Source organism: Condylura cristata, unplaced genomic scaffold, assembly GCF_000260355.1.
Source record: "Condylura cristata isolate star-nosed mole 26May11 unplaced genomic scaffold, ConCri1.0 scaffold00004, whole genome shotgun sequence".
NCBI lineage: Eukaryota > Metazoa > Chordata > Mammalia > Eulipotyphla > Talpidae > Condylura > Condylura cristata.
This window is the reverse complement of record NW_004567105.1, coordinates 19931520-19949124: the sequence shown is the minus strand read 5'-3', so window position 1 is coordinate 19949124 and position 17605 is coordinate 19931520. Positions and strand designations below refer to the sequence as shown.

The 17605-nt window shown below is 38.7% G+C and overlaps 1 pseudogene; it reads right to left on the bottom strand.

Moving 5' to 3' along the window:
- Nucleotides 1–14376: 14376 nt before the first annotated feature.
- On the bottom strand, nucleotides 14377–16008 carry LOC101627085 (annotated as a pseudogene).
- Between the last annotated feature and the right edge of the window lie 1597 nt (nucleotides 16009–17605).

The window sequence follows — 17605 nt, the reverse complement described above, 5'->3', positions numbered from 1 at the left end:
TATATATATATATATATATAGTATATTTATATTGTAATATATTGTACTCTTCAGGTAGATATCTAGGAGAGGCATTACTAGACTATATGATAGATCTATTTATAATTTTCCAAGAAATCCCCGTACTATTTTGCTTGGAGATTAATCAAGTCTACAATCTTGCCAACATTGTACCACTATTCCTTTTTCTCCACATCCACACCAATACTTTTGTTTTGACTCATTTCAATATTGGACATTTTCACAGTCATGTCATAGTATCTCATTGTGGTTTTGATTTGCATTTCCTTGATAATAAGTAATGAGCATTTTTCATGTAACTGTTGGTTATCTCCATGTATTGTTCAGAGAAGTGTCTACTTAGCACTTCTGCACATTTTTTTGAATGGGTTATTTATTGTCTTTTCTGTTGCTTTGTAAGACTTCTTCATATATCTTGAATATTAGCCTCCTGTCAAACACATGAAGCACAAAAAGGCTCTCTTATTCAACATTGTCTTTATTTAGTGATAGTTTCTTTTGCAGTGTAGAAGGCTGATGTCATAAAACATTGCACCTGTTTTTTTGTTTTTTTTTTTTTTAAGATTTATTTATTTGTGCATACAGAACTGGGGTACAGGCCAGAGGCTCAGGGGTGGCGAGAGGCTTCACCAGAGACAGAGAGGGAGCAGAACAAGCAGATGGATGAAGTACACTGCTGAGGGGAGCAGAGGGCGGGTCAGGAGAGGTCTGCCATGCCATGTGGTCACCTCCGGGCAGGCGGGAATCTAACTCAGGCAGAAGTGGCTTCAGCTTCTCAGTGCTGTGCTTTAAGCTGTTGCGCCACCAGGGAGAGCCGCACCTATTTTTTTAATATGTATTTTAAGGTTTTAGATCTAATGTTAAATATTTAATACATTTTGAATAATTTTTGTTTATGGTGTTAGGTGGTGGTTTATTTTCTTTGTTCTTTTTCTTGGTATATGGTCATCCAGTTTTCAAACACCACTTATTGAAGAGACTTTCCTTGCTTCAGTGTATTTTATTGGTTCCTCTGTCACAAATCAGTTTCCCATCTACATGTGGGTTTATTTCTGGACTCCTAATTCTGTTCCATTAATCTGTGTGTTTTTATTTAATACCATGTCCTTTTAGTTTAGTTTGAGGTCCACATTCAATCGTGATACCTCCACTTTTTTTCTTTTTCTTCAGGAGCATTTGACGCTGAATCTTTTGAAGTTCCAAATAAATGTATTATTATTTTTATTCTGTCTCTGTGTAGAATACCTTTTGGATTTTGATAAAGATTGTTTTGTATCTGTTGTTTTAGGTAATTTGGCTATTTTAATAATGTTAATTCATCCAATCAATGAGCATGATATATATTCACTTCTTTGTGTCTTCTATTTCTCTTAACAATGTCTTACAATTTTTAATGTGTACACCTTTCACCTCCCATACCAAATTTATTGCAAGTGCTTAATTCTTTTTGATGTAAATGAAATTGCTTTCCTGATTTCACTTTCTGCTAGTTTGTTATATATATGTCAAAATACAACAGATTTTATCATATCTGAATCTGGTTTTGATGCTTGCCCTCTCTTTTCAACATTTTTATTTTTTAGTGTGTTTTGTAATGTGTATGTCCATATACAAAATACTTTGTGAAAAGAACTGCTATAAATAGGTCTTAGTAATGTGGTAGTAGGATGTTGAGAGAGGAGAGGCATCCTATAGTCCTATGAATGGGTCTGTTTTTACTTTTTAACAAATATTTTGAGGTAACACTAGCTTGTAACATTGAATAAACTTTAGGCACACAACATTATGATTTGACATGGTATAGTCTGCAATATGATCACACCAAAGTCTAGTTTTTTTTTTTAAAGATTTATTTATTTATTCATACAGAACTGGGGTACAGGCCAGAGATGTGGAGGGTGAGAGGATTCACCAGATACAGAGTGGGGAGCAGACCAGGCTGACTGACGAAGAACACTGCTGAGGAGAGCAGCGGGCGGGTCAGGAGAGGTCTGCCACGCCATGTGGTCACCTCCGGGGCAGGCGGGGATTGAACACATGCGGAAGTGGCTTTAGCTTCTTAGTGTTGTGCTTTAACCCGCTGCGCCACCAGGGAGGGCCCCAAAGTCTAGTCTTTAATCCATAATATTATAGTTGAAACCCTTCACCCATTTCACCCACCATCACAAACACCTAGAATTTGAAAAAAAGCTAACATGAAAAGACATGCAAGATTGTTAATTAAGCATTATTTCCAATAGCAAAACAACTTAGTATCCTTTCACAGATGAATGAATAAAGAAAATTTGGAATATACAACAGGATACTATTCTCTTATATACTAAAAAAGAAAGAAACTCTGGCTATCAGTCTTTAAGTGAGCTTATACCATCAGCATGAACCTCCCACTGGCTTCTCACTTTCCAGATCCTTCTATATTATTGGGAGAGAATGGAAAAAGGGAGCAGGTGCTTCATATTTCCAATCCCCCCGCTCCCTATATCAATTAGGCCCTGATAAGAGCCCAGTTAAATAGTTCCTCCTGTTGGCAGACCTATTTAAGATGAACAGAATGCTCTGGCTTATTTCAAAAATGGTTACTTTCCCTCTCCTCCTGACAGAAGCATAAAATGATATTTCTCTGATATTCACGGTAAGAATCTCTGTGAATTCTGTAGGTAAAATCCCAAAAGTGTGGGGATCTCCCTATGACTGATTCTGCCTTGTTTTTACTTTTCAGAGTTATCCATGTTAAGCCCTCTATATTTCATCAGTTTTGATGTAATTCTGGTTTTTCTGGACCAGCAATGTTTCCTGCAGAAGTTTAAGCTTCTGGATTTTTGCTCTGGTAAGTTTTTACTCTCTATATTTATCTATTAGCCTTTTACAGTTTGGGGTGGGGGCAGTGTTTTGCCTTGTGATTTACCTCTGTGGTGCAGCTAAGAAGAGTTGGTGGTTTCTCAGGTTTAGTTTTTAATTTCTGTTAATCTGAAGTGGGAACTTCCAGCTTCTTGAACGCCGGACTAGCAACCAAACTGTAAGTCCATTTTTTTAAAACTACTTGTATAGAGGTTTTGTGCTGTATGTCTGAATTTTGTTGGATTTTGCCAAGTTAATGCTGAGAGTTTCATTTAACATCTTTCTCCGTATTCTGCAAAGTGGTAATTAGAGGTAAAGGCTTGATTTGATGTACTTTTGTATTTGGCAATATTGCTTACAGATGATAGGATAAACTTGTCTAAAGTGACATACAGTTTCTGGATATTAGTAGCCACTAATATTTGTGTGCGTTGTTAATTCATGTTGATTGACAAAATGATGTTCTACTGCCCTTTGCATTTGTTATTTGACTAACGTGAAGAAAAAAATACCTCACCTTATCACAATTATTTGCCACCCACAAACAGTTGGTATAGTAAAGATGTAGGACAGAGGTTTGATTTTTTTTTTTTATTCCCCCCTTTATTTAGTATTTCATCAAGGATATTAGCTAGTTCTCAAGGAAAGATTCACACAGCCTTGCTTATTACTGTGAATTCAGGGATTAAATGCATTTGCTGAGATTCAACCTCTTGCAGTTATTTTCACTGAAGTTAAATTGTATGTTTGGGGAGAAGGTTTTAGCTTTTTTTTTTTTTTTTCTTTCTTTCGACATAATGGTGGTATCCCTGCTATCTGGTGTATTATTCCTATATATTTCCTGACAAAATGTAACCCATTTGTTATATTTCTCACAAACGTAAGAATTTATTTTAAGATACACAATTTACATAAAAAAATCACAGCTCATTATTTCTATCATTACTGTCTACTTTAAGAATAATCCAAAAGTTTATGTCTAATCCAATCCAGGTTTTTAAATTCTCTTTAAATTCTTGCTTTTTAACTGTGTGGTGTAGGGCAAGTTACTTGACCTCTCTTTGAATGAAGTTCAGCATTTACATTAAAAGGGTTATTTTACTTAGTGACCTGCAGTGAATACTGGAGAACAATTACTTTGTGCTTCTGTTCAGGGGAAAAGAGAAAACCATTTTGAAATGGAAGAGAGGAGAAAACCATTTTGAGATACACCAGAGCATTTTGTTTTTCTTAAATGGTTTTGTCCACAGAAGAAACTATTTAACTGGAGCCTAATTGGCAGGGGTGAAGGTTTGGCAATATGAAACACCTGTTCCCTCTAGCTACCCTATTCCAATAAAGCGGAAAGGCCTGGAAAGTGAGAAGTCAGTGGATGTTCATGGTCCAGAAGTAAAAGCTCAAAAGTTTCTTGTAGTAATTTTCTAGTTAGAACATAAATTGTGCCTAGAATAGGGCTTAGCATATAAGAGCAATATGTCAGTCATTATTATTAATCACTTAAGAGTGGCAGATATTGAACATACTATTATTAGCTTTCAACTAGTTATTTTTCATTTTGCTTTGGTCATAATGCTGCTTCTCATTTTTCAGAACACAGCAGAGAAATATAGGTTCATTGAACTTTTTCGAGCTATAAATGGGTCCTCTTGGATCAAGAGGCTGTGGGATTTAATCAACAGTGTGGACACTAGGGATATTCCTGAGACAAGATTGTGTGGGGTTGACAAAAAATGATGGCTTGTTATTTAGCTAATATCCATATGCAGGGTATTGCTCGTGGAACAAATTTTAAATCTATATAAATTCTCTCAGATTGCATAAAAATTTGGAAACTTCTTTTTTGCATGAATATTGTTGTTATAATTCTTCCATATTGACATTTCGAGTTCATTGTGAAATATGTGTTAGTATATAGTTTATATATAAATATATTTATTAACTATGGTAGATAACTCTATGTGTACAGGTCTCCTAAGAAATATCATTCATCCTCATAATTTCAATTATCACATGTACTCATCACTGCTGTGGAAAGAATTGGTGTAGGTGAGAAGTATGGGGGGTGGTGAAAGAATTCATCAGAGACAGTGGAAAACAGGTGGTTTTACTGAAATATACTAAGAGAAGCAGTGGGTGAATAGGAGAGGTTTGCGCCTGAAGAACTGGGGTTCTCTTTTCTTACCTGTTTTGCAGGCTTTTCATGAATGGGGAGTTGGTTTAGGCTAATTAGTGCTGGGATATCAAGTCCTGGGCATTGACCTTTGACAATGACAGTGATCTGGGCCTGCTTCCACTTTCTGGGTCATAGTGATCAGTCTTAAGGCCTGGTTCCATAGCAACCTTATCAATTCCCATTATCTATTCAAGCCTCCCAAACCTTCCTGCTGGGGAATGGGTATGGGTTTAGCAGTCAGCCTTATTAAGTGATACCCCCGCATCCTACAAAATATATTTTTAGTTTAAGCTTTTATCTAGGTTCTATCTAAGTTTCCCTTTCATGTTTTGACAGTAAGACCATAATCTTTTTCAGCTTTTTTTATCAAATGGTTGAAACTTTCCCTTGTATTTCTTGACTCTTGGATGAACTTGAGACCTGTGAGACCAATGTAATGTGGTGGAAATTTGATGTTGTGCAATTATGACGTAGGGGTTAATGCTTTCAGTCTCTTAGAACATGACCTTGGAGAGTAGCTTTGCCTGTAGGTAGGAGAACAAGTAGCAGAATGTCAAATGGGCAGCACTAGTTGTCAGCCATCCAAAGAAGGCCATTTTGTATTAATCCACCTCAACTGATCTGTCAGAATGACTGCATCTGCCTAGTTTGACAAAGTCCCTCAGGCTAAATCCAGTCTACTGCCTGTGTCAGTATTGTCTTCAGTTACTTTTGTGCTATAGCCAAGATTGAATAGCTGTGATAGAGACTATATTGCACTTCACCATCTGGTCCTTTACAGAAAAAGTTCAATGACTCGTTTTTTAAGCAAATACTGCTTGTTATTGTCATACAGTTGGCTTTGAGGTGTGTGGGGGTGTGTTTTAAGCACAATAGGTAGCCAGTGTACTCTGTAAGTCCAGATCCAAACCTGATCTTTCTCCTATAGTTACTAACCCACAGTATTATCTCTGTTCATTAAACTAAATTAAAACATTACAAAGCATGCAAGCATCAATGCATTATTTTCCATACCTCTCTAATTTATCACCCAATATTGAACAATCTATTTTCTCTGAATCTCTTTTAGTATTCTTTTTTAAGAGCCCATAAAATCTTTGCTGTATAATTATGGAGAGTTGTTACAATAGTATGTTTATAAGATATACATATCATACCACATTAGATAAATATTTGGCAGTTAAATGAGCAACATTATGTATGTATGTTCACCCATATTTGGTCTTTAACCCACAGTTCCTATTTCATAACTTCCAAAAGCTTTGGAAATTCCAAAGTGCTAGAGTGATAAAGGTGTCTTTTGTTAATGAATAAGGTGGCTTTGGGAGCCCTACTGGACAGAAGCTGGTTATGTAAAGAACTAAGCTTGTTCCTGGAAAGGTTTGATTTCTTCTTCTTCTTTTTTTTTTTTTTTCCCAATCCCAAATCAAAGCCTCTGGGGAAGAGAAAGGACTGAAGGTTGAGTTAACTACCTGATGAGTTAGCAAAACTTGCCTATGCAATGGTGTTACAGGGCAACCTGATTGAAATGTGTTGCCTGATTGTGGGTCCTTACCTGTGGGCTTAAAGTGGCTTATAATAATACTCAACTGTAGGTAGGCACATACAGACAAGGCTAATAAAGGGTTTCTTTACAAGAGTAGGGGAGAGGAGGAAATGAACATTTCAGGGAGAGAGTGATAAATTGGTAATGCGTCCTACCAGTTCCACCAATCAGGAATCCCACCCTCACACTGAGAGCCTGCAGAAGCCAGGAGGAGCAGGCCCCCTCCAAAGCCCACGTGTCTGCTTTTGCTTAACTCCACCCTCAGGTCCCAGTAGTCCTCCCTTCCATGATGATGGAATCTGTAATTTTCTGTATCTTTATGGCTTTGGTCTAGAGTAAGGGTGGTTCCTTCAGAGCATTCTTTCCCCCTTGAAGCCTCCGTTGTGGGGCTTCAGAGAACTTCTGACTTGGCAACTATGTGAATATAATGACGAGATGATGGCTCGTGCAAAGAGTGAAAGCTCCACACCCTCACCCCAAATCTTGCCCGATGTGTCACTTATCTGGCAGTTAACTTCGATCCTTGTGTAAATGATACTGAATGATTCATCTTAATGAATTACAGATAATGCTGAATAATAGATTCCCTGGGTCTTCTGTGTGCCATTTTAGCAAATTAGACAGGGCATAGGAACTGCGAATTCATAGCCTGCTGGTTAGAAGCACAGATAGTAACCTGGGTTTAGAACTGGTTTCTGAAGAGGGCAGTTTGGGGAGACTGAGCCCTCAGCTGTTAGGGTTGATGCTTTCTCTGGCTTTATAGTTGTTTATATATAGAACTGATTTGAATTCTGGTGGCATTCAGGAATTATGGTTGGTGTAGGGAAGCCTCTTTCACTGGAAACTGAGGTCTGAGAATTTTGTTCACTTGTCTCATTTATTCGTGAAATAAGATCATATTTTTGTTAGATACTGGATATGTTAGTCACAGTTCTTGTAATCAACAATGAAATAGCATAGTGAAAACGACACTTTTGTGCTGATGGAGATAAACCTAATTGTCAGAAATAAACATAATTTTCAGAAAATACAGAAGAGGGCCACTTATTTGGTCAGTTCAGTAAGTCCAGAAGTTTTCAAGCTTGAAATGATATATGAAGGAATATATAATCTTAACCCTTCCTATTACAGAGCAGGAAGGGGACGCTATACAGAGAAGAGTTATATATTATACCACATAATGAAAGATATATTGGGGAGATACAGTGGTAAGAAACAATCTATGAAGGGAAAAAAACCTAAAGTTTTTTAATAATGTGTGTACAACTAGAAATGAGCTAAATTATAGATGGGTTCTATCCTGAAGACACACAAACACTTCCTATAGGTACCCAGACACATTTTATTTTAAATAAATGTTGATATTTTCTGTTTCCTTACTGAAATACATCAGCTATGTTCAAGCTATTTACATTGATTCTTTTTTTCACAACTCCCTTTTGGAGGTTAAAAAAAAAAAGCTGTAATAACATAAACTGGCTTCTAGATATTGCTTCTAAAATCTAAATTCAACCTTTGTTCCCCTGCTTGTGAGACTGGTGCTGAATGTTAAACATTGCTTCTTTGCCAGTAGAGGGCTGTGAAATAACACCTCAGGAGGAAGGAGTTTCCCTTCAAGATTCAGGTAGGCTGGTTCTTGCTGCTGCAATTTGGGGTACCCAACAGCATGCAGGACACAATGGGCTCACTGCTAGTATACAAGCCTGGCCTGTCTGCCAGCTCTGACTGAGTGATTGTGGAACTGCTAACTTCACCATCCTGTGGGCTGTAACCACGCCTTCTCCAAAGAAGTTTGGGAAAAGTAGCCCCCTTTTCAAGTTTATTCCTTCCTTTGGTCCTCCCCGTATCCCCCATTTTTTCCTTTTTATTAGTTAATTCTCTGTAAGTAAACAATATGACTACTTTTTTCATGTCATTTCTATTCCAGTTAGAGTGGTTTCTTTCTCCTGATTGGACCTTGAGTGACAGAGAATACTATATAAATGTCATAAATATTTATAAGGTGCATCCCTATCCAAAATAAATCAGGGTGCCAATAATGGAGAGAAAACCAAAGTACTAAAAAACTTACTCATTTTATATTACTTATATTATTATTAATAACCAGGTTTATGTTAATAGCCAATATGTTGGATTAGAAGTAGTGTTTTGGCCTGTTGAGATTTTCAAAAATAAAGATATATTCAAGAGTACAGAATTGATGTTTCATGGTCTAGTCACAATGGAATAATAAGAGAAAACCACCACATCTCCCAGTACTCCTTTAAACAGTAACAAAAAAAGAATAAACCATATGAAACAGTAGTTGTCATACACTAGACAAGAGGCACAGGACATTGATTATTTCAGGAGAAGGGATGAGTTAATCCATAGAATTGCACCATCATATGCTGGCAGTGAGTTTCCAGACCACAGGATAAGTGGGGATACTTGAACAAAACCTATTAACAAAAAATATTAGCTAGGGCCCTCAGAAGAGTGTCATTGGCTGAGTTGTGGAGCCGTTAACTGTAGACTAAAAGCTGGTAAAGATAAATGTAATGTGTGCCCTGATACTTTCCAAGTAACTTTATAATATCCTGGGAAAAAAATTTTAAGAGTTGCCAAAATAACATTCAACACACTAAGTAGTCAAAAAAACAAACAAACCCCTGAAGTCTAAAAAAATATTCATCAGGACACAATGCATGTAAAAAATTATTGTAAAACATGTGAGTATAAGAATTTGGATTTTAATTATGAACATTTGATTGGTTCAAATCACTATTCAGGTTTTATTATGTTTTAAAATTTGATCTATCAGTTTTAATATCAATGTTTATGATATCATTGTAACTATTGAGGCAGGATTAAAACATTTTAGATCAAAGCTTTAAAATGTGGAAGGGGAGCTCTCCCCGGTGGTGCAATGAGTAAAGCACCACATTATGAAGCCACAGCAGCGTGAGTTCGATCCCCTGCCAGGGAGTTGACCTAGATGGCATGGCAGACCTCTCCTGACATGCCCACTGCTCCCCTCAGCAGTGTATTTCAGTAGATCTGCCTGTTCTGCTCCACACTCTGTCTCTGGTGGATCTTCGGGTCTTCTCACCCATCACCTCTGGGGCCTATACCCCAGTCCTGTAAGCATATCTTTAAAAAAAATGGAAGGGTTACAAAACTTTAAAAAAAATGGAAGGGTTACAAAACTTTAAAAAAATGTAAAGGTAATAAAACAGTGAATTTTTTTATACGAGATAAAATTATTGCACTTAAACCAGAAAAAGAACATGATCATATTATATTTTAGACAAAAATCTGCAGCCTGTTAAAGGTAGACTTTAGGGAGACCAGGACATAGGCAGAAGAAATCAACTGGCTGAGTTCTTTCAGGTAACTGACAGCAAGGAAACTGCATAGTGGCTGCGACAGACATTTTCACAGTTTCTGAAATATTCAGGAAATAAAATCATCAGGTGTTGTTCCCAATTTAGTTCCCTTGTTCTAGTATTTCTGCCCCCTAAGCTACCTTACATGTAACTCCCCAGATCTAAAATACATAGTCCTATTCTTTAAGTGCTTTGGAGATAACCAATTTTTTTTTTTTTTTGATCAGTGAAAGATGCTGTAAAAGAAGCTATCCTGAAATCAATAAGAGTTATTTCGCACTCATAATAACCCAATAAGAATAGGCAAATAGGGCAACTCCATTTTTTTTTGTTTGTTTGTTTTTAATCTAGTCATTGTCACACCTCAGTTTCTTTCATTTTGTAAACTCTGGTCCTCCAGACAGATCCTCAAAGGCCTGGTTAGGGCTGACTTCCCATTATTCCAGTTTGAGGTCACTGAAATGTATAAGGAGAAAGTAAGTCCAGACAAGCAGTTTCCTTTAAGTGATGCCAATATTGGATATATTACTCCCACCTACATTCCATTAGTGAGAACTTAGTTAAATGGCCACACCTAGATGCCTGGGAAGTTGAAAAATCAGTCTTTAGCTAGGTGGCTGTGTATCAGTCAAAGAAGGGAAAATAGGTTTGGTGAGAATAGAGAACTACTAAGTGGCCTACACCACACACACACACTGTACAGAACCACATAATGTAAGATAAAGCTATTCTTGATTCAAATGGCTCTTGATGCTCAACTTATCCAGCAACTTCATATAATTTTATCAGATACTTGCAAGCACTCAGTCATACCTTTTCTCAGAGAACTGCCATTGACTAGGAGGCTCTTTTTCATAAATTGCTGATGGTTTTTTCTCTGGTAATGGATTTATTTAGGACTTGAAAATTGGTCTTATGCTGAAACCAATGTAAAATTGCCCAGAATGAGAGTTCTGAGAGCTGCTTGTTGGTAAAGTATGAATATTCAAACTATTATATTTACTCTGGTAGCTTTCTATGAATGTATGATTTTTATGAAATCTTATGAATTTAGTGTTTGTGTGGGTGATAGTTTTTCCTAATAGTATGGAAAGTGGGTGAGAAATGGAGTTTAGATGTGTAGAACTATGTGGAGATTTTTTGTGTGTGTTTCTATCTCTGGTTAATCGTGTACTGAAACACTGGTATTTAATGGGTATATTGTTCCTTGTCTGTGATTGCTTTTACATATACTTATAGTGACTGCGGAGTTGATTTAACAAAAGATAAAAAATCTAGCAATGTAATCATACATTCTTATATTTTTCTTTTCTAGAAGCCATTGAAATTGTTTTCTAAGCTTTCTTTCTTTCTTTCTTTCTTTTTTCCAGTGGGTCAGTGTACTTTGGTAGTGAATGTTTTAGATTTCTACTTCCTCAGTTTATATGAGCTCTTCATATTAGTCGGCATCTACTTTGACTGCATTCATCTTGTTTTATTTGCTAGCAACATGGTTTTGCAAGTGCGCTTTTATTAGGAGAAAGCCTGACAGCCTTTCTGTCTTGGTGTTCTCTTAGAGGAATAAAGACTACAGAACAATTATTTGAGTGACTATTTTCAATTCTCCCAAAGATAATAACTAATACCATTCCAAACTAGAAGATGAATTAGCTCATTGCATATGACAGAAATCTTAGGACATTATGGCCTAATTCTCATGGAAAGCCAGTCCTAGACAAAGTCTGATAGATTCCAAAATTTTGTTGAAAAGAATGTCCAACTCAATTAGAACTACAAGATATTTATCTTGAATTATAGTGGTAGGAATAGGCAGATGTGAACCAAATGGTTTATTTTGAGATTTAAGCAAACACAATTTACTTTTTTCTATTTAACCACATATGGGCAATAGTTTTAACATTACTTTCAGAAGTAAAAATATTTTATTAGTATTAAATACAAGTTAAAAATATTTTAACTGGAAATTTGAAAATAATGGACCCTTGGGATTAACAACAGAAGTCTTCTGAAATGTTTAGAAATGCATGAGTTGGCATCCTCTGTCCTTTCTGCCACATGAAACTATAGCAAAAAGTTACCATAGATGAAATAGGAAATGAACTTGCCACAAACTGAATTTGCCAGAGTCTTAGTATTGAACATCACCACACTGGGAGAAATAAACTTGCTGTATATTTTAAGCTATCCAGTTCATGGTGTTTGTTATACCAGCCTGAGCAGTATAAGACAATCTATTTTTAAAATCTCCTCTCTTACTCAGTGACTATCTTGAACCAGCATCTTTTCAACTCGCTTACCTACAATAATCTCTTCCTTTCCCTCCAAGATCTTTCTCATAAATTTCTGGCAGATTTGCTTTGTTGGCATCAGGTTTTGCAAGGTCATGGAACTATTGAGAAACTGAAATGCAGCTCGCCCAAACTGAGATATGATGGAACTGTAAATCATACACAGATTTGTGAAGATCTAGTATGAAAATATATAAAAATTTAATGGTGAAACCCATCTTTTGGATGTACTAGGATGATTTAAGCATAACATGCTTCCTTTTTAAAAGGAAAGCTTCTTAGGTTGGCATGAATAGGGATTAACTAGGCGAGATGTGATGAAGAGAAGAAAGATCACACAGTTACCTTTTTAAAAATCTGGCTACAAGTAAGTTTAAAATGACATGTAGTTTACATTTTTATTAGATAAGTTATTTTACAGTATGATAACCTTATATAGCTAGAAGCAGAGACCCTATTTATCAGGAGAGCCCATTCATTTCTTTTCATTCATTTCTTTTTCCATCCCACCATCCCTCCACCCAGCCATTAATTTAATACTTGTAGGTTTTGCAGATACAATGATGGAAAATTGACATGCCATTCTTTTCATGGACCACAGAGTTTAATGAAAGAAAAATTTATTAACCAAATGTTCCAACAGTAAACATAAGATCCTGTGTTAAGAAACCACCGTATGTGTTTGGCTTCCTAGCTAGGGATGAACAGGGATTAACTAGGCGAGTTGTGATGGGAAGAGAGGAAGGATCATGCAGTACCCTTCTTCAGGGTACTCGAGTAAGATGGGCCATGTACCAGAAAAAAATTAAGAAGCAACACTCCTCAAAGCGAGGTTAGAAAGAGGTACAGGCCAAATCAAAAACATCTTAAGACAAGAGACTGAGGCGAGAACATCTGTGACCACTTGTATGAATTTGTGTAACTGAGCTAAATGAGGAATTGAAGATAGGAAGGTCTTTAAAAATGACTTTGTGTTGTTAATTATATTGGTTTTTGTTTGTTTGCGCACATTTTAATACTGTTCACATACTGTCTGCGTTTGAAACATCTCCCGTTAAACTCTTAAACTCGCAACCCACAATTTGATTCAAGAGTTTCCACTTGTTAAACACACAGCTGATCATCTTGTGGGGAAAATAACGTCAAAGGCGTATGCACGATTATAGAGGCTCTTTCTGTACATGTACCACGGAACAGACAATTACTTTTTACAGCCTAGAAGACATTCAAATGAAGATAAATAGATTCAAACTGGCTGATAAATTTCTGATGGTTGAGGTCTTTCATTTATTTTTGTGATAAGAAAATTCAAAATCAACGTTGAATTTCCCATCATACATTCATCCAAAAGCACAGTAAAAAACAAAACAAAACAAAAACTTGTTAAGACCGTAGATGGGTTAATTTGGTGTTTTAGAGTGGCTTATTACCTAATTGGCTTCTGGGAATGTCGGCTGGCGAAGGGCCAAGACTTTGGACAAAATGCTCCCAGCATTTACACATATAAGTATATAAAGAAACAATGAGGAAGAAGTTGCAAAGTCAGAGTTTCTGGCCCGGGCTGTTGCGAACAGCCTAGGGTTTTTTTGTTTGTTTGTTTCTTTTTCAAAAAAGTAAAAATCTGAACAGAATGATACATTGTGTACTTTTTTCCCAAAATAGAGATTTTTAAAAAAATATATACATACACTACCTAGAAGCTGAACTCAGCGAAGCCCATCAGCGCGGCAGGGGAAGAGCATGGCGGCTGTGGCTCTCACAGCCCCCGCGCGACCTCGTGACTCCGTAATGGCACGGAGCTCCCGCCGAGGCGACCCCGACAACCGGAGCAGGCGGCCGCGGGCCTCAGGCGCGTCTCCACCGAGAGCGAAGTGTGTAAACGAGCAGATGAACAGGGCAAATGGCACATTTTCCCAACTCATTCCAGTGTCAAAGCTCAACCCGAAAACCTAAATATACAAATGCAGTCTGGAAGTACTTCAGTGCAAATGTGAGGAGGAACCGCACAACAGGAAGGAACTTAAAAAAGGTGGCAGAGGCCACCTGCCGGGGGACACCTGGCACCGCCTTTGTCCAGGCCTAGGCCGAGGGAGGGGCTCCCGGTGGGGACACCGCGGCCTCTCGCCGGGAGGCGGCAGGTGCTCAGAAGGTCTAGTCGTCCTCGCAGGCGCTGGCCCAGTGCCCGAACACCTCGCAGATGTTTCAAGAGGGGCTGTTCTCTCCGTGGCTGCCACGGCGTGACGAGTGCTGGGGGGGGGGGTGGTCCTCGGCCAGCTGCGTCTGCGTGGGGCAGTCCTCCGTGTCGTGCAGATCGAAGCAGTCGCAGATGTCACAGAAGAGCCGGGGCTGCTTCTTGCACTGCTTCTCCTGGTCGTCGCTGTTGTAGCTGTTGAGGTCATCACCATCCCCGCGCACGGCGGCTTCGGACTTCAGCTCCACCTTCGTCTTCAGGTCCTGGTTCTTCCTTTGAAGGTCCACATTGGCTGGCTCTCCTGGGCCTTCTCGTCCTCCTTGGCCCGCGCGTCTGTGTGACCTGAGGAGCTGCTGAGCTGCCTCCTGTTTTCCTTGAGCTGAAGCTCCAGCTTCACCCTGTCGGACTAGAGAGCCTGGACAACCGGATGCAAGGCCTTGGCGGCGGCGACCTCCCCCAGCTCTCTCTTCCTTCAGCTCCTGCTGACAGCTGGCCTAGTCCCGGCTTCTCCTCAGCTCATCTGCAAGTTTCGCGTTCTCCTGCTGCAGTGCTGAGAACTGCTGGGACGTCTGGGCCGCCGCCTGCGTCAGGGCTTCTATTTCTTTCCTGAATTCCTCCATTTTTTGATTCTGCAGTCAGAAGTTCTTTCGATTTGTTGAGCTCTTCCACGTTCTTCAAGTTGTTTTCTTTAAGTGTATCCAATTCGCTCTGCAACTTTTCATTGGTTTGCTTGGAGTTCTCCAGGGAAGCCAACGCGTCAGCCTTCTCCTTGGTCATCTGCTCCAGGAGCTGCAAGGCCCTGTGCGCCCGGCCGCGCCTTCTGCAGGGCCTCGTGCTGCCCAGCGGCAGCCGTGGAAGCAGCTTCCTCACGCTGGCTGCGGCTCACCTCCATCCTCTTCTCCAGGTCCGCCAACCTCCTCTGTAGTTCCCTCTTCTCCTCCTCATGCCTCACGGCTGCTGCCCGCTGGCTCTGCTGGGCCTGCAGAGTGACCTCCTCCACGCGCGTCTGTAGGACCCTCGGCTGCTCATCGGCCTCGCTGAGCCTCAGCTGCAGCTCCTCCACCAGACTCTCCTTCTTGTGCAGCGCACCGCGCACTTCCGCCAGCCGGGAGGAGTGGTGGCCTGACACCTTGGCGATGTCCGCGAGGTGGTTATCCAGCTTCTCCTTCACCTGTAACAACTGCTCTTCCCTTCCGTTTCTCTCCCTGAACTCCGCCTCCACGCCTGCCAGCTGCCCCTGGCCGCCTCCAGCTCGGAGGACACAGCTTTTTGATCCTTTAATGCTGCATGTTTAATTGCAGAGTTCCTTTTGACAAAGTTATTCTGACTTACTCATGCCAAGGTGAACAAGGCCGTACGGACATGGAGAACAGAATACTCTGGAATTTATATGTATTCTCTCCACTTTCCACTCTGAAAGCCAGAGAGGAGTTCAACTAAAAAAGAAAATGGTCTTTAGCGGGAACAAGAGACCCTCTTTGGGGGTTATTCTTGTCATTAGATTTTCCCTATCTGATCTCTTTGCTCAAATTCTGGTGACTTGTCAGATTTGTCTTCATAAAGTGGATACTTTACCTGACCATCACTATGCTTCAGCACTGATTCTGTTGTGGCAATACGTTCAGACACACAATTTAAGTTATAAAATGCTGTATCAGTTATTTTCTGTGGTCCTTAACCATTGACGAGTATAGCTTCCTCTTGATTTTATCTCCATTATTTTATCCATTCTGTTTTTTTAATCAAAAGACAGACACCACAAAAGACACAAAAGCCACTTCCCGTAGTTTTAAGCTATTCACTTAAACTACAATTTATTCTGGGAAAAGGTCTATAAATAACTGTGAAGCTAAGGAATGCATGGGAAATTAAAGTTGATACATGAAAGCACTGCTTGATTTTTTTTTTTCCCCAATAAACTATTTTGCATATTGGACAGCACATGGTCAACTGCTTGGGATGTTATCTATCAATGGAAGACTTTTTTTTTTTTTTTTTTTTTTTTTTTGCAATCTATGTAGGTCACGTTTAAAATGTGCTTTAGCATCCCTGAAGCAGATGTGAGTACCACGGGAAACTTGACAGTGAGGCTTTTGTTTTCAAAAGCCAAAATATATATATATATATATTTTTATAAGAACTTTGTGTGTGTGTGTGTGTGTGTGTGTGTGTGTGTGTGTGTGTGTTGGTGGGGGGGACTTTGAAATAGCACAAGAGGGTAACTTGGAGGCAAATTTAAGATTTTCCTAGTGAGTTTTTGAAAGATCAGGTTTTGAGCCAGAATATAGAACTGAGTCACTGTTCATTACAAAATATGTTAATTTTGGATTTTAAAAGGATTATCCAATTCATGGATATGCAAATTTCCTTTTTCTTTCTCCATGTATCCCTTATTCCCTGATGCTATCCTTTGTTGCTTGTCAAGAATTGAATGTTTTGCTTATATTGTTTCACCTTTACTTTGGAAGAAAGCAGAGGAATTATCAGTTTGTGAAAAGTTTGATAAATTAGTCAGAATGAAAGAACAAATTTAAAATGTATGGCTGATACATAGTCCCATTCTTTCCAAGGCATGAAAAGGAAAGTTCAGCTACTGAGAATTTCAAATCAACTAATAAATTCTAAACACTAGTCAGAATTGTTCCTTCACATCCTTCAAAGCATTTCCATTGGTTAGTTAATGCCCATAATGCTTTAGATGAGAAGCTTTATGTGGCTAAGAAAACGATCTTCTGATAGGCCATGTTCTGTAGTCATGTCCTCTCACACACTGGACACTGAAGGAGCTGAGTTGTCTAATACTGAGAATTCCATCAAAGTCTAAACTCTAATTCCAGGAGTTTGGTAGGCTTTAGTTGATTCTGATGACGATGTTGGAAGATCTTCTGAAGATTTTGTGTCCTTTCAAAAGACTCAAGAATCCTAGGCAAATTGACCAGGACAGGGAGGGACCAGCCAAGAATATAAGAATTTTATAAGAATTTTATATTTAAGACTTGGATTACACACCACTGTGATTGCTAAAAGTAAGAATAGTCACCAAATAGTCCAAATTATGTGCAACCCGTGGGCTGAATTATAAATTAAGGGACTGCTTATATTTCCACTGTTCTTTGTATTGGGTCAGGAGAAAGGAAATTGTAGGTTAACAAAATTAATCATGGTTTGTAACTGCATGGG